The following is a 26,664-nucleotide window of genomic DNA, read 5'->3' on the forward strand; positions in this document are numbered from 1 at the left end:
TCATAAGCCATCCTTACATAAGGCTCTGCTTTGTCTGGATGATCATCTATATAAAAGGTCAGCAATTTTATCTTTGAGATGAAGCCTCATGAAGTTGAGTGGTTTCATAGTTCACATCCACACTGAGAAGAAGCAGTTTCAAATAACTTCATTTCTCAGTACATAAAAGGTGCAAATATAACAAAAGAAAGTAAACTAGCTTTTCATGCCCAGAAATGCACTTTACCTGAGAAGCTTCAGTTTCAGGAACCCTAAACAGGAATGCTTTGTTTTAAAAAATAAGAGCTATGAATGTATTTCTTGTTAACTCTTACAGATTTCCCCCCCCCTCACCCTAGCAGACTGAAGGTGCTAGAACTCAGAAAAGTGATTTACTTTTTTTTTTTTTCAAGTAGAAAGGTCAAACTGATTTGTACATCAGAAACTGAAATAAACTCCTTTGTTGTCCAACACAAAAAAGACAAGAAATCCCTTTCCATGTTACCCACAAGACTGCTATAATAAAAAGAAGAACCAGCCATCACCCAGTGCCACACCTGACTGGGAGAATTCACAATTAGATCCAACTTTTGAAGTTATACAATTGCTACAGCCACTAGTCACAGAAACAGGGCTTTCCAGTCAGCTAATTTACAACTAGGGCTCCTAGTAACTCATCTGTTACTTTGAATAGTACACCAGAAAAAGTTACTCACACTAACACTCCATTTAATTTAATCATCTAGTACTGATGGAGAACCAGAATTGCCTCCTGGCTGAATTTAAGTCTTTTGAACTACACCAGTTAAATAGAATCTGCTCACAGAACAGCCTCCTGCAAGTGGGGAATGGTTAAGCCCCACAGTCTGAAGGAAAAAGTGCTTTTAAAATGTATCTAGGACACTTCTGCTGCACTTTCTTATATATAAAGTGACTACCAATACAATTCTTCCTTTTACTTTTTTTTTTTTTGCCTAGTGGTCATTGATGCAGGTAAAGCATGTGCTGATGGGAATCAGCCTTCCAGACAAATGTATTAACTGCCTGCAGGATCAAGCTTTAGGTTTTGGTGTGGGTGGCAGACAGAAGGACTGTTTTGCAAGGCATGCTATTTCTGGAGCTACAGCCACACCAAACTGAATGCACTCAATCTCCCAAGCTAAGCTGTCCCAGACCCAATTACACTATTTGCACAGGGACCACCTGGGAATCCCAAGTGCTGTAGATGTAAGCCAGAGAATCAGCCAAACACTTAGTAAACTAGACCACAAACCATACAGCATTTCCACTGAACAGGAGTAAAACAATAAAAATAAATCCTCCCATACAAACAGCATTAGAGGAAACTGGATTTATAGACTCAATGATTGTACTTCAGTACAATCTCGTTGTTTCAGATACTTAATCTACAGTTTTTGCTACTGTCTCACAACAATTTTGTGCAGTAGAAAAACATGTTGGATTTGGTCAGTCATACATTATCCAGCAAATGCAGGACTAGAACTTTAGGTTAGTGTAAATAAGGCAAACAACAATCTTTCCTGATACACACAAATTAGAAAATACTTGCCTAGGTACTAAAAGCATAGAAGTTCTTTTCTCTAGGTGCTGAAACAGCAGTGATAAAGAACACTCAAAACAGTATAGCCCATACTAAAAGCCCTTATATAAAGAAATTAACTTTTCCAGAATTAACCAGAAATAAATTACTAAACATTTCATCAAGACCACCTTATTCCATAGCAACAGTAAATGAAGATGGTAGCATAAGTAGATTACAAAGGCTGTAATGACAGATGCGAGTCCATTAGACACATACACATACTGAACAGGACACTGTCAGCCTCTACCTCATATCTACCTTGAAATTCAAATTATCATGGGTGAAAGGTAGAGGACAAAACCATTTTAGTTCACTATGCTTTCAATATTGCTTTGTCTGTAACTACTTTAATTATTTGCACAGTGAGGGTATTCTCTGTGCATCAGGCTTTCACATGACAGAGAAGACAAAATGCCATTTCTAAAAAGGAGAATGTAATTAAAACCACAGGAGATGGGGAACGCAGGAGAAAGTGCTGTACCTAAAAATACTTTCAGCTTTAGTCAATTCTAAAACTGCTCATTGTTTGCTGTTGATTTCTGTTAAGCTCTGCTGTTTACATAATTCCAATACAAATATCTCCAGTAAGCACTGGAACTGCAAATGTAAAACAGCATCTATATAAGAGAGCCTATTACTCTCAGCAAAATTAGACAGTAAGAAACACTCTGCCAGCTGCAGCAGCCAACTTGTGGCACTTGAAAGAACATTCATGAATCACAGAGAGGGGGAAACTGAGGTGAATTTATAAAAGCTCAAATAAGCCCCTGTCTTCCTATGTGAAGTGGCTGAGACAGTTGGGGTTGTTCAGCCTGGAGAAAATAAGGGTCCAGGAAGACTTTACAGAAGCCATCCAGTACCTGAAGTGGCTACAGGAAAACTGGGGAGGGACTTTCTACAAGGGCAGGTAGTGAAGGGACAAGGGGTGACAGTTTTGAACTGAAAGAGATAGGGAAGCAATCCTTCAGTGTGAAAGTGGTGAGACACTGGCAGAGGTTGCCCAAGGAAGTTGTGGATGTGGAAGCGTTCAAGACCAAGGCTGGATGGGGCTTTGAGTAAACTGGCCTAGTGGGAGGTCTCCCTGCCCATGCAGGGGGGGTTGGATCCTGATGATCTTTAAGGTCCCTTTTAACTCAAACCATTTAGTGATTCACACACAAGACAAGGAAAGCAGACTTCTCCACATAGAATAGTTAGTGGTGTTAAATTTTCCACAATCACAAGGAAGAAGACACTAATATTCTTAAGTAAACTTTACATGTTCACATGTTTATGTTAAATCACAGATTTAATATTAAAGGAAGACTTATGAGGTATGCAAGAGTACCATCCATTTATTCCTAAGTGCTTGATGCATGAAAATCAATGGGAGTAGAAAATATGTCAAAAAGTGCATACAACTGGCCATCATTTATAGCTGGAAAATACTTCAAAATAAATCTTAAACTGCCTAATTGATGCATGTGTTTCAGCTGCCACAGCTAGCAAGCAGTGCCAATGCTTCACAGCACTTAAATCTTTCTAATCCACAGAATCATTTTGGTTGGAAAAGACCTTTAGGATCATCAAGTCTATCCCTTTAACTTAGCACTGCTAAAACCAACCATCTACATGAAAATCCAAGTGCAGCTTCTTTCACATCCCCAGTCCCCTCACTCTCGTCACCTCTGAAGGCATGTTAACAGACCTGGAGAGATTCAGATCAAAATGATTACCAGGACAACTCCCTACATTCTGCTGCTGAGTGAGGGAGAGTGGCACTGACATTCAAACCCTGTGTGGATTCAGCACATATATTCACTAGGCCTGCATATTTTGCCTGTAGTGCATTTGCTTGACAACTGATAGTCCATGAGATGCAATTTGACAGTACTCAAAATATTTCGGCTTTGAAGAAATATTTTCAAACATTTTTACATGAACAGCTCTCATTAAATTGATTCATAATGTATTTCAGTGCAGTTAACATTACCTTAAGAAACACGAATGATTCTTCTAATCTTCAGCCCATCTACATCAATGACTAAAACTCTGTGTAATTATAATAAGAGCAAGCTTTTAGGAAAGGGCAAAGGTTGTAACCTTAATGTACACTAGCACCATTATTTCCTGAAAGAAGACCAAATACACAACACAAAAGCCAAACTCAATACACACACAAACCTTATTACTTAAAACCAAATGTGACTTCTTGCAAATAAGCTTTTATTTTGCCTGTCTGTACGACACTGTATGCATTAGTTCCATCTATGCCCCCAGCTGGCAGACAATAACCAAAAGAAGGGTACTGCAGGCTGTTTGTGTATCTCTATTATCCTAGATACATAGTGAGGGGAAAAAACCTGCATTTACATTCGCCATGCCCACAGAAAATGACAGAGACAATTCCTGTTACTGTATTACTCAATAATTCAGCAGTTTGCTATAGAAAAGTTCCCCACCCTTCTGTCTCCTTACAGTAGCAATTCCAGGTGTCTACAAAGCATTACTGTAAGTCTGGTGATAGATTCCTTGAATTAAATTTCCCACATAACTGTCCCAAAACTATTTTAGCTATTGCAGTCAAATAACTTTATAATTACTTGTTCTGTAAAGACAAACTACTGAAAGACACGATAAAAATCTGATTCCTTTTTCCTTTCTAGCCATTAAAACTCCAGCAAAACTCAGATAAGAGGTCAGGACAGTTATGTATGCAAGAACAGGACCAGCTAATATCATATTTTGACTGCCAGAGAGGTTCCATTAGGAAAGGTTTCATATGAAAAGGAAGAGAATTTCAGAAGACCACCTCTTCAATAATCCACCGTATCAGGTGGCCCCAGCTAAACTGGAAGAAAATCTGGAGCACCTGATGAAAACGGAAGTTGTATAACAGGATCATATTCATTCCTTACCTTGATATAGCCATAGTACTTCTTGGCAGGGATATTTTAAAACAGATTCTAGGACTACTTCTTATTTTGAAGAAAAAAAGGCAGCCAGTATATGCAATATCTTTATGTGACTTGGATAAAAAGCTATGTACTATTCTACTGAAAGCTGCTGCTTCAGCAATGTATGCCAGACAAAAAACATTCCTGGTTCATGGAGCAGCAGTGTCCTATTCACATGGTTTAGGATTTTGCTGTTAAACTTGCCACATGAAACTAAGATACATTTTGCAAAACAGCACACCTTGCTAACAAAGGTATCTGCCAGGCAGAACCTTCCAAGCCTGGACTCATGTTCCAACCTTGACAATAGTAACCTCAGGCTAATTACTAGATGTCTCCTGTCCACCACCCTATTTGCCACAACCTAGTATGGAAAATGCTTATTAACCTATTAACTTAAAGGTATTTGTAAAGTCCAAACAGTCAGAACTCAAAGCAAGAAAACAGTGTAAATGGGATGGAGGTGGGGGAAAGTTTGAGCAAAACAGACTTTGCAGCTTATAAAAACTAAAACGGTAATAACAAAGAACATAGATTTTTAGATCAACCTAGAAGATATTTTACTGGTTTGAGGGTTAACACACATGTTTAATTAACACTTTTATTCCTATTATCAAAAATTCAGAATATTAGTAAGACTCCATTACAAAAGCAGAAAGACAGCGGTCATACTGTCACTGACATTTGGATCCAGGATGCTAATGCAATGGAACATAAAAACACTTCAAAAACCTTCCTAAAACGTTATCTCTTGGACCTGAAATGTTTCTGTGAAAAAAGCTTCTTCTATTTTACTACCAGGTAAGATAGATGCCAAATTAAAAAGTAACAAAATAGAACTGAATTTTCCTTATTCTTGAATTGCAAAATAGAGAATTAAAATTTTATTTAATCATCTATTTAACGAACATGTTGTTAAAAACAGCACCCTCTTGTTACAGATTCTGAATGCACGCTAACCTCACCTGGAATGACAGTTCCAGCACCACAACTACTGCACACAGACCTGCAGGATACACCCTAACTAGGACAAATTTGCCACGATTCCTGTATTCTGCTTAACTCGCTGCATGTTTTTAGCTACAGTCTGAAAGACTGCAGATGCCCCTTCAGGAGGCTTCCTCCTCCTGGTTAACCATTAACACTGTCACTCCCTTTCTCCACATCCCCAACCACTACCTGCGGATATCCCGCTGGGGCCGGGAGCGCAGGGCTGGAGCATCAGGCGGGCTGGAGGCCGGCGAGCAGGGAGGGGAGAAGGGGAGGACGCGTTCCTCAGACCACCACCAGCGGGACTGCCCCGAGCCGGTGGGGCTGCCGTGGCCAGGGAAGTCTCCTGCACTTGCACTGGCGTGCAAACCGGATCCTCAGCCTCCGATCCGCCGCGGCGAGGTTATAGGAGCCCCGCCGGAGAGCAGGGGAAACCCAGTGGAAAGTTATCCAGCACACAGGGCAGGTCCCCGGCAATTAACGTGGTTTTCCCAAGCCAGGGAGGCAGCGGCCACCGCTTCACCCCCACCTCCGCCCCGAGGCGGGAGGCCCCGGAGGGAGGGCAGCCCCCTCCTCACCCTGCCGGGCACCCCGGGCAGAGCGGGGGCGAAGCGGCAATGGGACGGGGAGGGAGGGCAGAGATGCGTAGAAGTTACGGAGGGCTGAGGGGAGGCGGGTTTGGGCAGGGGAGAGGGTAGAGCAACAGATGGGAGCCGAGGCGGCGGGCTCCGGGACCCCCTTCCCCTCAGGAGCAGGCTGGGCCCCGGCGGCAGCGAGAGCGGGGGTCGCGCCGCCAGGGCTGAGAAAACGCGGGGGATGAAGCGAGGTGCCCCGCCCGGACCCCCCCCCTCCGCCCTCCACGCCGCTGACACTCACCGAGCTGCCCCACGGACGGCGATGCAGACGGGAGCTGGAGCCGGAGCCGCCGCCTCCCCCCGCTCGGCCGGAGGCAGCGCCAGCAGCAGCGTGGCCGGAGCCCCGCGCAGGGGAGGGCGCGGATGGCGACAGCGTCGGAGCCGCCCGGACTGTGGGGGAGGGGGGAGGAGGAGGAGGGGGAGGGGGAGTGAGCAGCACCGCACCACAGGGGACCGGCCGTGCGGGCGGGCGGGCAATGACCCGGATGTACCGGCGGGAAGGGAGGGGGGGGTGGAAGGGGGAAAGGGGGGGCGGCCAGCAGGTGACTGCGCATGCGCGCCGGGCTGCCAGCCCACTGCGCATGCACCTGCTTCGACTCCAAGTGTCTCAGGCAGGGGAGGGGTAGCGAAACAGAGGCGGGCGGGCGAGTGGGTCAAGCTCCTTAAAGGGGCCCGGCCGGGCGGGGAGGGGGCAGCCATCTTCCCGGAGTGCGGGGATGAGGTGACCCTCTGCCTCGCCAGCTGCCACCAGCAACTCATGAAAGACACTAACTTATTATTATGGCTCCTTAAGCCAGTTGGGTGATTTCGAGATACGTTTCTTTAAGGCCTGCGTCAGGGGGTTTATATGTTTGCCGTTGGCAAAGACAGGATGGGAAGGAAACTAAGGCTCCTTAGCGAAAGAAAAGGGTTACTCGATGAAAGTTGCGTTTCTTCCCAAATAGATCATGTTGTAAAATCAAGCAATAAGAGGGAAGTTACATCCCTGTGAGCTCCCTGCTGCCAGAGCCCCCGTGCAGGAAGAACATTCCTGCTGCTCATGGCTGCTGCCAAACCTCTCCCTCTAACATGGAAAAGATATGAAAAATGTTCTAAGAAACACAAAAATATACATTTTGAGGGCACTTCACACACTTACTTATGTACTTTCCTCGCTACACACACATCTATTGACAAAGGTCTTACCTATTTCCTTGCTTGAGATTTTGGTGTCATTACACTGGTACGTCGCACACTTGGAACTACTGTGGTATGGATAAACTTGCCAAAGCAGAAGGATAGCACAAATAGCCTCTTTTGGAGCTTGCTTCCTTAGTAAAATACATATACACACCAAGAAAGAATAACAAGGATCGTAGAATCATAGAATGGTTTGGATTGGAAGTGACCTTAAGGATAATCTGGTTCTAACTCCCCTGCATGGGGTTCCATTAGATCAGGTGCTGCAGGACCCATCCAACCTGGCCTTGAACACTTCCAGGGACAGGGCAGCCACAACTTCCCTGGGCAACTTGTGCCAGCATCTCACCCCCCTCACAGGGAAGAATTTTTTCGTAATATCTAGCATAAAAATCCCCTCCTCAAGTTTCAAACCATTTACCCTTGTTCTCTCAATACACAACCATGTGAAAAGCCCTACCCCAGCTTTCTTGTAGGACCCCTTCAGATATTGGAAGGTTGCTGTAAGGTCACCTCAGAGCCTCCTCCAGGTTGAACAACCCCAAATTCCCCAGCCTGGCTTCATAGGGGAGGTGCTCCATCCCTCTGATCATTTTAGTGGCTCTCTGCTTGTATATTTTCTTTTTTTCTTGAAGTAACCTGGAGTCTAGGCCATGATTTCACTGTTTTGCCATGAAGTCTCATCTGTCCTTCAAGTTGGATGGTCTTTCTGAAGCTGAAGGACTTACCCTGTTTGGCCTCACTAAGCTGGGCAGTAGCATAGAGATACAGCCAAGGCAAAACTCCTGCAGCCTCAAACAGTAGAGTGTTGTCACTGGCAAAGGTGATTGTTCAATGTGAAAGAGGCAAACCAACCACCTGAAAGTCTAACCAGTTCTGCTACTTTCTCTTCAGAGGCCAAATAGCTGTTTGATCACTTCCATTTATCAGTGAATACCAGGTTCCCTCAAACTCCCTTTGAGAAAGAACAAAAAATGGGCCTCAGAGTTTTATTTGTACGTCAGCCCATTTCTCTTTGCTTTATTTTCATACCTGTTGACTTAAAACTGACAAATTTAGTTCCTCTCGTAACATGATACGATTCGGAGCATATGGATTCACTAAGCTAACATCTTTAAAGTATTCTAGATAAAAGAGTATCCTAGGATATAATGGAAGCTGTTTAGTCAACCACAAAACCCACCTGATGAACTCAATGGAAATCATTACAATTTAGTTTTGTTCCTTGAGAACATTCAGGCAAGACCAGGGCTGGTGCCACTTACCTGTCTGCTGTGTTCATTTAAGCAGGGAAAGGGGAGAGCTCAGCCAAGCCTTGAAGGCTCCTGGAGGTTTTTGTAGATTGCAGCAAACAGGGGAGATGTCCAAGAAGATATGAAAGATTTTCACAGAAGCAGCTTATGGGCAGAATGACAGAAGTCCCATTTTCTCATTTCTGCTTGTGCTTGGTTTGTCTAAGTGGGTAGGCTACACTAAGTGCTTGACATGACTTCACTTCTGCTAGGAAAAGGAATTTTTGCCTCTAGCAGATATAAATGTTGAACTGCAGATTGATTCCCTCTCCATCCTGAGATGATGGCAGCTCACTACCAGACCTCCTTCTCCAAAGCTGCAGACCTTTGAAAGCCTGTGTGCCAGGCAGGAAGCTATCCAGGTACTGCTGAACTGATTTAAATGGAAGCAGAGCCATCCTCTGATTTTGCACGAGACTCATTACTGTGTAGGCTTAATACAAAACCTGGGAGCTCTCACCTCTTGAATTACAGAACTTTGTCAGAGGTAGGGAAACCATACAACCAGCCTCAAGGATGAATGATTTTTAATGTTCATAACAGTATTAACTGCCTGGGGCTTGGCAGGGTGGGGTGAAACAAGGAAAATTTCCTACTGAAACCATAAGCAATTTTGTAATAGTATTAACTCTTTAGGACTCTCCAAAATTGTAAGGTATCCTTGATTTGGATCTCTCTTCTTTCAGAAGTACAAGAATGCCCAGACCCTGAGCATCACCGATGCTTAAACAGCAGCTGCATACACCCACAAGACATCCACATTCCACATAATAACTGAAGCATAAAAAAATATTGAACACTCTGGAAAACATTGCATGACTAAAAAAACCCACCGATTTTCTATTAGTTCTGCCTGGACTTTTAATTTCTTAACTGCTTCTTCTAAATAGAAAATTATTTTACCAGGTTATTGCTGTGATAACCATATATATATAAATATAAGTTAGAGATTATATTTGGCACTAGTATCATAAAATAAAGGAGTGCTAATAGAACATAACTGCTCTTATGATGCTAAATGCCTCTGGATTGTTTTGTTAGAAGGAATTTTGCTGCCAGGTAGGAATAGCTGACACTTTAGAAAGAAAGCAGATGAGAGCATTTCCAGAGAGCAAAGATTATAGAGCTCCAAACGTGCTACTGGATGTGTATGTACTGCATATGTGTGCATACACACCAGTGACAAAAGATTACTTTATTTTGTATACAGACAACCAGGCAGGTAAATAAAACCACAGAAACAAACCTGCCCTTAGGTGCCATGCACAGTTAGGATACTTTGGCTACTTTTAAGCTTAATGGTAGCCTACGGGAGAAAGTCACAAGGAGAAAAGGGAGGCTTGGTCACACTCTCCCATTTGTACCCAGTGGGGACAATAGGATGCACTGTCTACTGACAACAGCCTTGTTTGTCTCCAGGGAGAGGAGACCACTAACTTTTTCATTACATGGATGAAAATAGAAAGCAAGCATCCTATATCCAAAGATTTTTTTTATTATTTTTTAAAGAGAGGGAATTTCTTAAAGCAAAATTTCAAGTATAGAAAAGAGAGGCAGCTTTGCAGAGATCCCTTGTTACACTGTTGTGGTTCATAGCACCTTTCAGTTCAGATCAAGCCAACATCAGGTTTCACCCTCCCCCTTCCAGACTTCTCCACTTCCCCAAGTGCACAGCCAGTAAATGAGGGATTGCAGAAGCAGTCACATTCATGCTAGGGTGTCCTTTAGGGCTCTTAGGATAGTGCACATCTTCTGATATAAATGTAGCTCTTCAGAAATATAAACAGTTGAAACAAAATATGAATGATCTACATAAATTTTGAAAAGCACAGACAAAACAAAAAGCCAAGGTCAAATCATTGGAGGCTTACCAGGATGCCTGAAGTGCTTCCAGATACTGTAATGCCAAACAACTACAGTGTTTCATACTGGTATGGAGACAGGCACTAACACTCTCAAAATGCCTTCCTACTCCCTGCTCTGCCCTCCCTTCCACCCCTCCACCCCTCCCCCCCCCAAAAAAAAAAAAAAAAAAAAAAAAAAAAAATTTGATATTTAGGTCACAAGTGGGGGAACAGAAAAGCTTTAGAAGTTCATTCTTTTTACTCTGACAAACCTGGTGAAAGTCTGTCCTGTCCTCTCCTCATGCTGTGGCCCAGTCACTTCATGTAACTAATTACATTACTCATCTCCTCTTCTTCCACTACAAAGTCTGAGATTATTTTCAAGTTTGCTCATCTGTTGATGCAATTACTCCCCAGAAATGATCAGCACAGCCTCTTTATTTGGGGAGCCTCAGCCTACAAATGCAGCACACTCTCAATTCATGAACACTTCATTAGGTCAAACGATGCAGGGCTCAGTGTTGGGTTTTGATCAAATTTAATGGTGATTTTACAACATAAAGCTCTTTTTTTTTTTTCTTCCCCCATTTTGCTGCCTTTCCTCAACAGTACAGCTCACCCCTACGAGATGGGGAAGCAAAAAGAGGAATAAGGAGAAAATGGCAGGTGTTAAGCCTGCATCAGAAAGAAGACGGTAGAACAGTAAGCATTAGGGAAGGTGGAAAGAGGAACTGCAGCTATTTTAATAAAATTTTATCTCTACTGGAAAATAGAAAGATAAATTAGACCTGTTACAGAATAAAGCAGAACATGGTACTAGACACTGAGATCTTTAAGATGCCTGTTGAAGTTTGTGAAAAACAGAATTTCTTCAGAGATCACTGCATGGACACCGTTGCACTAAGAAGCACTTTGAGCAATTGCAGCAGTAAAATGTTTGGTGCTAGCAAGCAGGTGAGCTGGCCAGCAAGTAGAGGTCTGCTAAGCAATCAAGATAATCCAGAATTACCAAGTTGAGGAGGTCATGACCACAGACAGCACTTCCAAATTTATGGCACTCAGGTGAAAAAAAACCCGAGATACACCCATTCTTCAGCAGGGGTTTGGTCAGTGTAGTGGAAACGCTGCAATCCTTTCAGCACGTGCTGGGTCATCACCTCTGCTGATATTAAAGGCACCTTTCTCCAGCAAAGTTCCTAAATGTCACTGGATTTATTCACTCTGGGGGGCACTTAGGGCTCTACTAAGTCAGGAGAGGCTGTGAACTGGGGGTGAGCAGGGTGGGGGGGAATGCAGAGTGTCAGGCATTTCACTTGACCTCCCATTAGCCTTCAATCAACCCCATTTATTAAACAAGGTAAACCATCAGGACCACTGTAAAAAATAAACCATGTATCTGAACTGGAAATTCCTCACAAGCCTCTTTCTTGCCCCCTCCTCTTCCCCCACCCCAAAATGTTTCAGATCAATCAGCAGCATAATAGTAATCCATTTAATGGACAGAATCAATGATTCAGGGAATAGGGAAGGCAATATTTAAGAGGGTTAGACTGTTTCATTACTCTCTGGAAGAGAACCCTTTTTTTGTTGTTGTTTATTGTGGGCTTTTTTTTTTTTTTTTTTTAGTAAACACAATCGTCCTACCCTGATGGAAACACACACTCATCGATTTCATTGAGAATTCTGCCTACCTCAGGAGCATGAGACTGGCATTTTACTTTGATCACATCCTTTGTAGTGATATAATCATTGGAGTTTTTTTGTTTATTGCTTACTTTTTTCCTCTTGCCCCAAAGTGCTCAATTCATTTGTTATTAGAAATCCTCAGAATAGCGTTTGGCTCATAAGTGATTTTTGGGCTGTCTCAAGGTGCTGCCAAGGGACATCATCAAGAGACCATTTCACTTCTCCTCAGCTGTTTGCTTTGCTACATCAGTGATTCTTTTCCTCATCAGGTCACAGGGGATGCTGCAATCTTTCTGTGGGGAAATAGGTAAATTAATTAAAGCACCTCAGGGAAGGTGCTTTAACCTTCTGGAGAGTGTCAGAGGCCAATTTCAAAATTCAGTGAACAAACATGGACTTCATAAAACAAGTGCTGGGCATCACTGAGCAAAATCTGAGCAAGGACAAGCATCTCAGGCTGGAACCCATAGGATGTGTTCCTCAGTCTCTTGTGGCACGATCGTCCCCCATGGGGCTGCAGTGTCACTGTTGCTGCTGTTCTGTCCTTGCACCACCTAGCTTGGTTTGAAAGGACCTGGCTGTTAATTCCCATCTGAAAAGCAGATTCTAATTTAGCTGATCAAAACCTGGAGTGGGTTTTGCAACATTCACTCAAATTGCTAGAAACTATGATAAATTCATCTTCATTTGTGATCTAAGTGATGTTGAGTACAAAGCTACTGAATAACGAGAGGAAAACAACCCATTATTGGTGAGTTATTGGCTCACCAACTGTATCTACCTCTACAATAACACTATGATACAATAAGCTGCTGTACCCCACTACACTATTATCTTCATGCAGCCCATCAATATGCTCCAAGGAGCAGTAGGCATTAAAACACTTAGTGCACCCAATTGCTTAATGTAAAGAATTTTTAAGAAATCCTTCCCCAGCTGTACACACATTTCCATTGTAGACCACCCAGCGACCTCATATTAAGTGGTCCAGCAGCACTTTTTTTGTGGGGCATAAGAAATCCCCAGTCACTCATCACCTGCATGGCAGTTGGGTTTCCAAAGTAAAGTTTTTGAGAGTGACCATTTTAAAAAGCCCAGGTAGCTAGAAGGCCAGAAAGAGAGTTCTTACTGTTCCCATAAGCAGAAGTCTCTCTGACTTCAAGGAAGAGTTTGCTAGCAGAGGGCATGGAAAGGCAGGACTTCTCCCCATACTGTGAGGGACAGACTGGGTGCAGATGAAGGCTGCCCTAAAACAAAGCATTTGAGCAAGCACTTCCTTTGCTGAGCAACTGAAACACTACACACCAGACGCCTTTCTCTTCCTTCTTCCTGAGCAGATCTATGTCTGTGTATATATATATATGCACCTAAGACTAAATCTAGCACCAGAGGCAGCTGTTTATTATTCAGTTAGCAAGAAAAGGGACTAAAACTGACACTGCACATTGCAATTACTTGAACTTATTCTGAGCTCACTCATTTGATGAAAAGATAATATTTTTTATGCCTAGCTTATAAACCCCATTTATGAGCTGGGAAATATTCTGTGCCTGTTCATACAAAACTGGATACTGTCACATTTGAGACATAAGGGTTCCTGGAGTCAAAGCTCAGGCACATATTATAGCAGTGATCAGACTAGAATAAGCAGCTTCCCACTATAGCTTTGATGCCTCTACAAGATGGCATCACAAACCAGTGTTCTTTTTTTAAATATGTGGTCATATATACTCCATATTCTAAATTATTACTGTCTCAGGCAGTGAACAAGCTAAATCATGAAAAGAGGAAAAAAAATCTCTCGTGATGTACTAGGCTGAAATTCAGAGAAGCCTCAGCCATGTTTCTGGCCTTGGACATTTTATATGAACTTAATTGAGAGGACTAGGTAGCCTGCCAGTGGTACCTCTTATTCCAGGCATTACTAAGTGCCTAAAGTGATACCATTAAACTTCAATATACATCTAAACATCATACATTAAAAAATAAGTTGGATAGATTTGTATGGTGCTTTACAGAAATGCTGGTGCATTCATGTTCCAAGCAGCTCACAATTTAATTCAGAGGTGAGAGGAAAATACAAATACTGAAATCAGCTGGAGCCATTGGTTTTCTGCTTCTTATAGCAAGGTGTTTCCACATGGTAACACAGTCACCAAGTTTGTCCTTAAGCCACCCAACCTGAAAAAGATAGAGCAGTACTATGTGCTTCCTGATCATTTAGAGTGATCCAGAGTGATTCAGAGTGATCTCTAACTTGCTGGTGAGCCCTTGGCCTGTGCTAAGTAGCAGTTCTCCCTGTTGCAGGACACATAGCCTGCTTCCCCCTGGAAATTTGGTTTATGATGCTAAACAGTGTCTATACTGCCCAGTCAACCTGCACATGTCATCTCTGGCAAGATGTAAGAGTGTGACTGAAGGGAACTGCAGAGGAAGCACTGGGAGCATGGCAGGGAAGAAGAGATCTGGGAACAGGGAAGGGACCAGAGGTTTTGCAGTGAGAAAGTGAGTGAGTAAACAGAGCCCAAATCAGGAGAAAATTAGGATTCATTAGTTACACTATGCATAGAATCAGAGAATGGTTTGGGTTGGCAGGGACCTTAAAGATCACCTGGTTCTCACCCCCCTGCCTTGAGTAGGGACAGCTCCTACTCGAGCAGGGGGCTCAGAGTCATCCAACCTGGCCTTGAAGTCCTAAAGGTCCTTGAAGTCCATTACTGAAGTTTAATAGAGTCCTCTTCACTCTATTTTTCAGTTATAGCTTCTTCTCTTGTAAGAAAAGACAAACAGTACTAGCTTCTCCATGCTCCCATTCTGTTCCCAATACTATTTTAATACTAACTACTTATCTGTTGAATTTTACTTTCAAAGGATGGTAGGGGCAAATGTAGAGACTATGGCATTTCTGTGGTTTGCTCAAAGAGCAGCAGCTTAAGCAGGGATGTGAAATGGCCTGGGAAACCATGTGGGAAGAGCGAAAAACATAAGGGCAGCGAGACAATCCTAAGTCTGCCTGCTCCTAAATGGTTTTAATGGGGTCAGTACTGTCCTAAGGCGTAACACACTGCCATTCAGATGACAGGCTCTGGCCCTGAGCTTGTGAAAGGTTTTGCAGATGAGTGTGACAAGCTTGGGCTCAGCACAGAGAGGATTGCACTCAGAGGACCTGAATGCAGCCAGATGGCAAAGAGGGGGCATGTGTCCCCACTGGAAGATTGAATGGCTACCATGAAATAAGGCAGAGAGCAGAAGAAAAGACCTCATGTCAGACTGAGCCTTGGACAAAGGCTTCAGAAAAAAAATGGATGGGTTTGGAAAGGCTGCAAAGGGATGAAATTACAATGTAATGACTGTTGGTGAGAAGGAATGGCTGCAGGTTTTTTCCACCATGAGCCTTTAATTTGTTCAATGCAGAACATTTTCCAACCTTCCTCATCCTCCAGAAGTACAGCTATTCCACCCAATATTTTTTGTTTTTTCTATTCAATGTTATGTTCTTCTGATATCGTGAAAATAGAAAATATACTTTTAATTTAGGAAACAGTGTTGTGAAGACAATAAACAGCATGGAGTGGTTCAAATACAGAACAGTTTGGAATTCTCCTCATTTAGAGCCTTTCTTACAAATGCATCTGTCAAAGCCTGTTCTCTCTGCACTACCATCCTCCCTGCCACGAGAAATCTCAGGCAGCCTTGAGAGAATTTTGTTAGAATTAATCACTGATCAACTTCATGTAAAGCCTTTATTTAATTCTGAAAGGTGCTGAGGGAAAAGAACACACATACATATGTGCACCCAGAGCTTTAGGATAAAAGAATTAATAATATGGTCAAATGAGTTAGCCTCCTAGGAAAAAATAATATAGGCAATTACTAGTTAATAAGAGGCTTGGAGTTGTATTTTTTTGTCTCTGCTTTTTGTAATCTTTAAAAATGCTTAATACATTGCTTGTGAACTACATGTTTCAGTTTAATGCAGAGTTAACCATTACAATTCATTAATAGACTTTTACGTTGCCATTAAATGTTGCAATCAATTCAGTTTCAATATTCTACACTTTTATCTCTGCTATAAAAAAGCTATATTAGCTTTACTTGGCTCAAAAACAATGCAGTGAACCACCCTTAATTATTAATAATCTGCTTCCCCTTCAATAAAGCTTTTTGGACCTTCACTGCAGTCTGATGATATATTTACTTGGTGTGTAAGGTTCAGAGCAATACAGTGCACTTTCTCTGGGAAAGAACCCAAAAATAACTATCTACTTGATATCAGCTCAAGGGATTTCCTAAGGGAATGAGAGTATCATTTCAGGGCAGGTCATCAGTGGTTTAGGGAAATTAGACAAATCTGTGTCTGGGGAGCAGATGCCTCAGAGGTTGTGTATCTGTGAGAGAACCTTTCCTCTCTCGGTCACCGGTTCAGGTCCACCCAGCACAGCACTGACTGGAAGCTATTTAAACATCTTACGAAGTTCTGGGGCCTCCTGGAACAAGGACTGGGATTCCTACTACACACTTACATACATCCTGAAGCAGCTCCTACTCAAACTGCAGTCTCAACAGTAACACACAGACACAGAAAATGGGAATATATAAGAACAGTAGAGTGAAGAACAGTTTATCTGCTCAATGCAAGAAGTAGACTGCTTCTGGGCTAGTGATTCAGATTTAGATATACTAGTGGCACTTTCTTATTTTTTAAAGTAAAAAAATAATGTATTACAAAACACTGTATTATAATCTTTCCTCACAAACTCCATCACAAGGGCCCCAGAAGGGCCCATCAAAAACCTACACTTGCTGTTTCTGAGACCTTGGGGAATATAAAGGAGTGAAGCAGAGTTTGATTTTGTGCTTGGAGGCCTGTTCTAGGAGTCCTGGGACTTTTAAACTGCTATATGCTGCACATCTAGCTTTGATGCAAGTCTTTTATAAGATTGAGGAGACAAATGCTGAGCATTACAACCACAAACCACAGCTGTTGATGGGAATTGGCAAGAGACCAGGGAATGCTGGGAAGCAGAGATGGCCTGCAGCAGAAGGTAGGGCTGAGCAGGGCTCTCTGACGCTTAAAGCTTTTTTATTCAGCTCCTGGTGCTTTTCCATCCTGGCATCTGCTTTCTGTGATAGCGCAAGGGAGGGACAGTATGGTGCAATTTTATGGTATGTTCTCCTAGGTTATGTTGGCACTTCCTTGGGTAAACATGCCTTAGTTAGTGCAGGCTCAGGTTCACCATGCCCCTGGGTTCAAATTATTTGCAGCTATACTGTCTGCTTTGGCTTCCTAATACCTCATTCCAGTTGTCCCCATATTTCATTTGAGGAGAAGGAGGTCAAGGCTTGCCAGCTGATCTCCTGTTTTCTTCTAACTCAGGACAGAGCCACACTGAGGAACAAAGACAAGCTGTGGCAAAGCCCTGTCAGGCAGCATAGCTGCAATGAGAAGCATGTGATGGGGCTTGTAGCTCTGTGGTCCAACGCAGGAACTGGTGAAGCTGGAGCCAGGCCTTGTGGCTGCTGCTCAGCTACGAGACCTCAGATGTACTCTGGTGCTCCCATTTCTTCACACCCTTTGGAGTGGAAGCTCTTTGAGGGGATCACTTTATCCACTCCTATGGTATATAATTAAACTGTGCCCGAATTCAAGCAGTGGTTTCTGAGTAGTGCAGAAATATAAATTGCAAAGAGCATGCAAGTTTTGATGGCTGAAAAAGGAGGACTGGGAAAAAAAAAAAAAAAAAAAAAAAAAAAAGAAAGGTTTTCTGTAATGGGATCTACTTCTCACCCTCTTTTGTTACCAGTATGTGCAAATCTAGCTATTCCAGTCCATTATATTCAACAAGCTTACACTCAGTGGCAGGTGAAATGTCATACCTCGGGGTAAATTTTCACTGCAGTAGGCAGAGAATTTGTCCTTTAAATACCCTTAGTATTAATGGGAAATTGATCCAGCAATTTAAACTCCAAGAGATACAAACATCTCATGTAGAACCATTTTCAAATGTGTTGACATTTTGATTCCCAAAATGAGACACTTTTAGAAACGAATGCAAATTCATTGCATTCAGGGTTTGAGGTCAGCTGGATACTGGAAGAGAAATGTGGAATGAATGCTTAGTATGTTCATCAAGTATCTTTTAATCTCTGTACACTCAAGGAATTAAAGTGACATCACAGAAAGGAAGGGCAATTTCTAAGGTTCTCTGTATTAGCTGGCATATCCTCGTGGGGCTGGAACCTAAATTCACCTTTTGCACTTGCAATAATAGTATCTTGGACAAATGGAAGCACTGAGATAAAGGACTGAGTTTCAGTGACCTCTGAAAATGTCTTTGCACTATTGGATATGCTTTCATCTCCAAAGGGCCCTGATCCTGCTGAGCTCCACCTGGAGGAGCTGTCAGTGTTTCTGTGATGTCAGTGAAATTCATGGTAGGACTGGAGCCCAGCAGAACAGTGCAAGAAACTAATCAAAACACAGCAAGAGGGGGGTAGCTTCCCTGGTTCCCAGGCACAGGCTCTGGCTACTCTTCCAGCTCCAAAATTATTGAGCATGCTGTGAGAAAGATGATCTAAACAAATATTTAGGACACATTCACAACTGCCTTCTAGATAATGAGCTCCTGATACGTCAAACCTTAGCAAAACCCAATGAAGCCGCAATGTTGGTTTGGGCTCCATCCTGCAGAAGAGGTTGGGGCAGGCTTGGAGCAACTTTGGAGAAAGGAACTTGTCAAATTGCTGGGTCTCAGCTTGCCCTGTACTTGGACCAAGACTTGGGATGCACTGGCATGGCTGTAAGCAGGGCAGTGGGGGCAGAAGCAATGCTCATCTTCCTTCTGTCTCCCTGAACTTCAGCAAGTGCTGCACCCACCAGCAGAGAGGATTGGAAGGAACATCATCTCCCTTTGCTGCCCCTGGCAGACAGGGCCAGAGGGGGTGCTGGCTCTGGTTTCCAGCACCAAAGAACACTTTCTGGCTGCCCCTCAAGGTCTCCCCAGTGGCAGGCCTGACAAGGCGCCATCCTGGGTAGGAATTTGGATGGGGTGTGTGTTACTATTTCACAGGGAGATGCCACAGGAAGGCTTTGGCTCCTCTTCAGTGGACATGGGCATCCCCTGCTGCAGAACCAGCAGGTGGTTAATGTCGCATGACAGAGAAGGAGTGAGGACTCAGCCTATCTGATGCATGAGGAACCAAGGGAGGAGAACAAGTGCAGGGGAAGTTCCTCACTGAGGTCCCCCACAAAGCAGCCTCTGCCCTTCCCCTTCCCCAGCAGGGCTGGCAGAGAGGGGGTTGCATTTCTGGGAGCCACTGCCCAGGGGAAGTTACACCAATTTAGGCACTGACTGAGAACACGACTTCCCTCACAGCCACACGTACAGCAGTGCCCAGCAGAGTTAAGAGGAAGAGGAAAAGCCCAAGCCCTGTGCATTATGCAAACAGCTGTATTCAGCTCAGTGAAAACAAGTGCCCAGGAATTGCTCCAAACCTGGGCAGCACTGAGCAGTGTGCTGATAAGCCACGATCTTTTTGGTGGCCTTGTATCGAATGGTCCTCTCCAAGGGCTCCGACCTGCCAGTGGGATCAGCAGGCTCACAAGATTATCAGCATCAGTCCTTTTCTTTTCTACATGCTCACCCAAGCATACTGTTTTCCTTCTGGACCCCTGCTCCCTTCTCTTGCTTCCTCAATCTGACTGACGTGCTGCAGGAGTCTGTGGGGGGAAGAATTTACTGGTCCTGTATCAGCTACATGATCGCATGGGAGCCCTGTGCAAAAAGCATGCAAGAGGTTGCAGTCTCCACCCAAGTGGCTTTTCCCCACAGAACAAGAGCTCTGAGTACATCTACCAACTGCTTCTCACATCAAGATGTTCAGGAAAAAGAGGACACACCAAACAGAACCTCAAGAAGATAAAAAGATCTTTCTTTTTTTTTTTTTTTTTTTTTTTTTTTATGAACAGCAGCTACAAGTCCTCAGATTCAAACTGTATTTTAGAGATGGTGTTATTCATGTTATGTCCAGGACATACAGCTGGGTAGCAACAAAAGATCAAGTTTCAGTGGACCTAAAGCAATTTTTTGCTCGTAAATGTAGTGATAGCAATGCAAATAACTGGGTTGTCTGATCAGCTGTGGGTCCTGGCCACAGGTAGTACCAGTACAAGTGTTGCAAGTCAGAGCCATTCCTAAAACAAACAATCTCCTTCCAAAGTGGTAATTCTGGGAAATAAACTTAGTCCCAACCCTTAAACAGAGATGCGAGTGGCCTCTTCATTCACAGGGAATCCTACCAAAAAATGTTCTAATTTGACAGACTGCTGTAGGTCATTGCCAGTGGATATCTGTGACACTCAGAGCACACAAACTCATGAACACTACCGTATACAGTAAATATTTCTTCAGGCCTCAACATAAGCAGGATGCCAGACAGACCTACTAATACAGAGAAGATTGTATTTTGTCCTTCAGAGGAGTTAGGATTCTCAGGCTGGAACATCTGCCCTCCTCAGTGCTGGAATTGGAAAAACGGCGTTGGGAATGGGGCTCCTATTATTTTCCTTCAAGTTTTGTTGACTAATCCAGACCCACCTCCATGAAAACTCCCTGCAGGCTGCAGGCTGCAGATTCTAACTACTACTCCCTGTCCCTGTGTCTCTGGCAGGACACTGAGTTCAGGAGGGAATAGAAATCATCCATTATGGAACTCTACCCTGTTGGCAGCAGCTGCCCACTGTCAGGAACATGCTGCTGAATGATGCCCACAAAGACAGGCTCTGGTAGTCCTTCCATGGGGCAGCTCTGGGGAGGCAAAATCCAGGGGAACAAACCAACTTCCAGGTCTTTTGCAGACTGCTGCAGTCCTCCAGAGAACAGCCACAGAGGTGCTCTCATTTTAGGATGGTCCCTCAGTGCTGCCTCTTGCCTCCAGCAGCCTCCAGAACGCTCCTCACCAGATGCTGCCTGATGCAGTCAGCTCCCCTGCTTTTGCACCCTGTGTGCTCTGATGGGAGCAAGGTGAGGGGGGGCAGGAATCCATCCTTGCCACCTAAGATGAAGCTCTGCAGCCACCACTGGCTGCTGACAGCCAAACCTAATCCTTCTCTCCTGCACTGTTATGAGAGGGAGGTCATCAGTTTAACTGAGTGGCACTGGAGTAACGCCAGTCCTCTGAGTAAACTTTCAAAGCTGCACTAAGGCATTGTTTAATTTTGATTTCCAAGTGACCTCCAATTCCTCTGGATATGGTAGGGCTTGAAGAACATCCACTCCCAGGAGTTTTTCTCTGGTGGCAGGCACAGGGCCTAAGCCAGCAATTCCCAGGGGAGAGGGGAGAGGAGTGAAGAGTCTTGCTCTCCTCAGCTCCTTCAAACTTACCATTCTCCCCACCCTCCAGAGATCAGCAGCTCTATCATGTCCATCATCAGGGCCAAAGTAGCTCCACAACCCTTCCCACAACTCCCTTCCCTAGCAGCTCCTATAGGTTTCTCCTCCACCACCAAATTTCTAACCTCTCCTACCAGTCTGTTGCCCACTTTAACTTGAGCAAGTAAACCTGTTTGCATGGTTCAATGCTGCAAATGAAAACAATGCCAGGATATAAAATGAAAAATGGACCTGGCAAGGAACCAAACCAACCTGTAGTCATTCTCCCGATGTCAATTATTTGGTGACTGTTTTATACTGCAGCCCCATTAACACCAACACAGTTACAACAGAGAAAAGTAAATCACAGCTGGGGAGAGGAAAGAAGAACAAGCATTCTGGGGACACCTCTCTTGAGGAGGAAACAGTGGGTGGACCCAGGCCCCAGAGTGGGACTTAGGCCACATGCAGGGGTTTGATGAGTGACCTTAGCCCGAGCTGCATGCATAGCAGCTGAGCAAAGAAATTAAAGGAGTGCAGTAAAAGCACAGGGAATTGCAAACATTTCATGGTGCTGAACGCAGCATTGGTATTGGCACAAGGTCAGCAGCATCTGTACAGCTCTCTGCTGACTGGCAACTGAGCCCTACAGGGAAGAGGAGCTGCAAGGACAGCAGTGAGACAAAGCAAAGGAAGTGCAAGCTGCAAACCTCTGTTTGCCTTGCTCAGCATCAGGTGAATATTAACTCTCCACTGGTTTACACAGCCACAGACAGATGCATTCTTGCAAATTTTAGCCCTTGCCTAATTTGAAACTACATACATGCTATTTTCGTAGGCTTTTCCCCCTCAGTGGTTTGTAAGCTGCCAGATGCACCCCATGAGAAATTGGTGATGTCCATGGATAGATGGGAAACATTTGTTAGAAATAAGAAGCAGGTAGGAAAAAATGCATTTTAAAGCATGCTATTCAGCTGCAATAACAAGTCTGTGGCAGACCAGATTGCCTCTGCTGGGCCGAGGAAGGAAGCAGAGGCCCTGGCCTGGCTGGCATTCTGATTTGGAATGTGCACCTTCCTGAAACCCTGCACATGTGCCAGCCTTATGGGTGCTGCCAGCACCCAGCTGAGTACACACAGACACCCCCAGCACAAGAAGGACATGGAGCTGTTGGAGAGAGTCCAGGGAAGAGACTCTAAACTTACCAGAGGGCTGTAGCACCTCTGCTGTGAAGACAGGCTGAGGAAGTTGGGGCGGGAGAAGAGAGGGCTCCAGGGAGGGCATGTACAATAGGACAAGGGGTGATAGCTACACACTGGAAGAGGGTAGATTTAGATTAGACATTAGGAAGAAATTCTTTACTGTGAGGGTGGTGAGACAGTGGAACAGGTTACCTGGGGAAGCTGTGGATGTCTCATCCCTAAAGTGTTCAAAGCCTGGTGGGATGGGGCTTTGATCAACCTGTTCTAGTGGGAGGTACCCCTGCCCATGCAGAGGAGTTCAACCTAGATGATCCTTAAGGTCCCTTACAACTAAAAACCTTCTATGATGTTGCTGTTACCTATCCCTGAGCACACGTATCACCATCCTTGCTCTTCTACCTTCACTCCCTGCACCCATAAAGGCACCTTGTTTGCAAGCCTTTGCTCCTCTTGCCCCAAAACACACCTGCACCCTGACCCCTTCTCCCTCTGCACATTTCCCCCTACTCGTTCAAGGACCCCGTCCCTGCCTCTGCTCCTCCTCTCACACTGATCTGCTGCTCATCTCCTGCAGGCTGGATGGCAGATGAAGCGCTGAGCCTGCCCGCAACAGGCAGCAACCCTGCACTCAAACTGTGTGAAAAAGTGGCGAAGTGAGGAAACATTTGTGACAGGAAGTGAGTGGGTGGAGGGAAAAGCCTGGAGTGAACAAAAAGCAACAAATAACACAATGAAACTTGAGCACGGAGTGCTCCACATGGGTAAAAGGACACGGAGTTTACAGAACACTGGGCAAATGCATCTGTTCAGACGCAGGACTGATGTACCCCAGGAGAACCAGAGGTGTACAAATACTGAAGGTAAAGAGAAGGTTTAAAATAAAAAGTGTAAGAGCTACTGCCCTAACAGCAGCACAGGATGCTCCCGGGAGGGTGAGCAGGGTGCATCAGACCATGGATGATGGCCTCGTTCTGAACATGAATCTTACTGGTGCCAAAAGCCCAGCGAGTCACACAGCGGCTCTCACAGTCCAAACAGCCTGGTGGTCTCTCACTAAGGAGGGACACAGACCCTAGTAGTTATTAACAGAATGCATGGCTCTGCACATTTTGATTTAGTACTTCCAAGTAGAGCAGTTTAAAGATAATATTTTTTTTTTTTAAAAAAAAGGAACTGTTATTTCTAGAACAATCAAACCGGAAGCTCAGCTCTGCTGTCTGTTTCTGATAGCACAGTAGATTTTCAGTTCAGATTTCTCCTTGTCAGATGTAGCAGTGCAGAGACCAAGGAATATGATTCCCAGTTTTTCAGCCTATTATTTGTGCACTCCTGACCTGTGAAACCTTCCTCCCTTCTCTAGCCTTGCAGAGTAAGATTAGCAATGCTATGTTTTTGGTAATACACCACAGAAAATGACTTCTTTTTCCCCTTAAAGGCCAACAAACTTGACTCAAAAAAAGGGGGTGTACCCAAAGCCAGCCAATTTTGCTCCCTGAGCATTAATTAGCCCATGAAACCTCAGCTCACACTGGTGCAAAGTTACTCAGACAAGTCACTCCTCTAACAACTCACCCAGAGAGTTAGTTGCATCCAGGTCTCTGCCACAGACAAGGTGAATGAGCCAGTAACAGGTAAACAGCCATTATGACATACATAGAAAATTGTCCAGTTTTGGTTGCATCTCATTTTCCTTCCCACGTATTTCAAACCCACATGTTCTGCTTGGAGACTGCCTGCAGAAGAGGTTCACTTCCACACATAGTAAGAATGCTTGTGTCACTTTCATTTTAAAAGAGTAACTAAAGTGATCTGAGACTTGTCTGGTTATTATTTCCCAAATTTGGCAGAAGAGGAGACCAAATATACATACTCAGTGTGACACTGCTCCCTCTGAGGCTACGAGTGAGCTCTCTTGGAAAGCAGGCAGTGGGTTCATGCCACGGGTTACAGTGATTGCTACTGACAGGTTCTTCATGGTATCACAACAAATTAGGTCACAGATTAGATTTTCATAGCACAGATTACAACTAGTGTTTTTTTTTTTTTTTTTTTTTCCCCTAAATAGAGAGGGTTATGGCCAGGATGTTTGACCTTATGATTGGGATGGAGGCAGATGCTTGGGGGGTAGAGGGGATGCTAATTTCTGGCTGAGACAAAGATTGTCTTAGCAAAACTCAGATGAAATTCCTAGTTTTCTGCTGCAGCAAGAAGACTGAGTGTTCTTCCCTTTCTATCCACCATGACTTTGAAAAATAAAGAGTTTGGCCACTAGATACCTTGGAATAGATTTTACAGCATTTCTGCAGAACAGGAATCAAACTCAGTGCATTTGAAAAAATTGCATTTTTGATGATAGAAAGGCAGATTGGGCCATGTAAAAAACTTGCTGGGAATGGAAACCAAAGCTATCTATTAAACTTGCCCCAGATAAAACACAAGGTTACACATTCACTCCATTTGAACATCTCTGGTGTAGAAAATATCTTAAGGCAATAAATTAATGTGTGCAGTATTCAAAACCCAACGAAAAAAAAAAGCAACAACAAAAAAGCACTAGGGGGAAGAGTTTTAAAATATACTCAGCAAAGACAGTAATAGAACTCGGGCTCTAAAAGAAAATCCAACAAGCTATATCAAGCTCTGCACACAGCAGCACAGAACAAAGGTTTCCAGCAGCTGAGTAACTGCTAAGTGCTTCCTACCCACTGCGAGATCCAGCCTGACTGCAGATTTGCAATCCCTTCTCCAGCAGCTGTATTCCAGCAGGCTGTCAGCGCTGCTCTGATCCCAACCTCCTCCTCCCCCGGAGCTCCGCGGCTGCGGGAGAGGCAGCGCCGGGGAGCCAGGGAGCCTGATGCAGCTCCCGGTGGAACCCGGCAGCTCTGCATCAGGGCCGTGATTCAGCAGATAAGCGAGCTCAGGGCCATGGTAAGAACCAAAGGGAAACCTAAACCAGGCGATTAGGAAGAGAGGTCTTTGACTGAGATAACCTCATCCTGAGTATGGGTTACAGGAGGGCTGCAGGAATAACCTTTAGCTTAACAGGAAACAGTCCTGTTCCCACGACGAGGTGACACTCCTGCATCTGCATTGCTTGGGTGGACAAGAAGCTTACAATGACTCTCATCTGAGCCTCTGAAGTGTGTATTTAATCAACCAGAGCAGACCAGTTTATACCTGCAGATGAACCAGCCTGTAGTCTCTAATGAAGTTTTGGAGGCTGTTTGCAGGCAGAAGACACAGCCTCTTTTCCTGTTCCCAGTGAAGCAAGAGGAGCACATGATGCTGTGCAGCACCCATCTGCAGGTTCAGACAGACCAATGTGCAGTGCCCTCCACTCTGCCTCTGACCAACCTGGCCAAGCCCCATCCTGCTTCCAGCCTGGCTGGACAGAATCACCACACCTGCAGCTCCAGCTCTAAAACGATCTCACCCTTCAATTCAGCAAAAGTTTTTCACAGGAAATAAGCTTTTACTTTCAAAATTCTCTTGGCCTTGCTCTTCTCCAACAAGCAGAGGAAGTATCTTAATCAAACATCATTCTTTATTCTTGTGAGCCCCTGTTTATCTTCTAATACCTTTGAGTGAAAAGAGAGAGCAGTTAAAAGCAGCCATGCCCTCCCAAGCTCTACAGGCAGCATTAAGCTTTTAACTACCCTCAGTGCATCAGCTTCTTCCACTGCTCTTCCTGGGCACACTCACATTTAGAGGCACAGAATGCAGCCTAATTTTTTTATTTTTATTTTTTTTTCCTCAAGCCTGAGCTGTGCTGTGCAGATTATGGAAAATCCATCGCACATGCTCCTTGCTGAGCAGTCTGACCTATTGATCCCAGTTAGAGAAATGGATGCTCTAGACTTTATTGGAAACACTTCTAAAAGTCCTTCTGGTATGACCATTCCTGCTGAGTCTTGAGCAGTTCCTGAACTCTGTGCATGGCACTGCCT

General features: G+C 44.2%; 1 protein-coding gene across 11 annotated transcripts in view; it reads right to left on the reverse strand.

Moving 5' to 3' along the window:
* The window catches only part of FAM49B (family with sequence similarity 49 member B), a 96,280-nt gene that overhangs the window by 67,641 nt on the left and 1,975 nt on the right, over positions 1 to 26,664 (reverse strand). For 8 of the 11 annotated variants that reach the window (XM_030445809.1, XM_030445820.1, XM_030445812.1 and 5 more), the window contains exon 1: positions 6,385 to 6,546. The exons of 2 other annotated variants lie outside the window; for them this stretch is intronic. The gene's annotated coding sequence lies outside the window, so the exon portion shown is untranslated. Of the gene's footprint in view, positions 1 to 5,697; positions 5,993 to 6,384; positions 6,547 to 26,664 lie in introns of those variants that run through there. One more of the 11 variants, XM_030445817.1, reaches the window with a different exon arrangement.

This window comes from Calypte anna, chromosome 2, assembly GCF_003957555.1.
Source record: "Calypte anna isolate BGI_N300 chromosome 2, bCalAnn1_v1.p, whole genome shotgun sequence".
Classification (NCBI taxonomy): domain Eukaryota; kingdom Metazoa; phylum Chordata; class Aves; order Apodiformes; family Trochilidae; genus Calypte; species Calypte anna.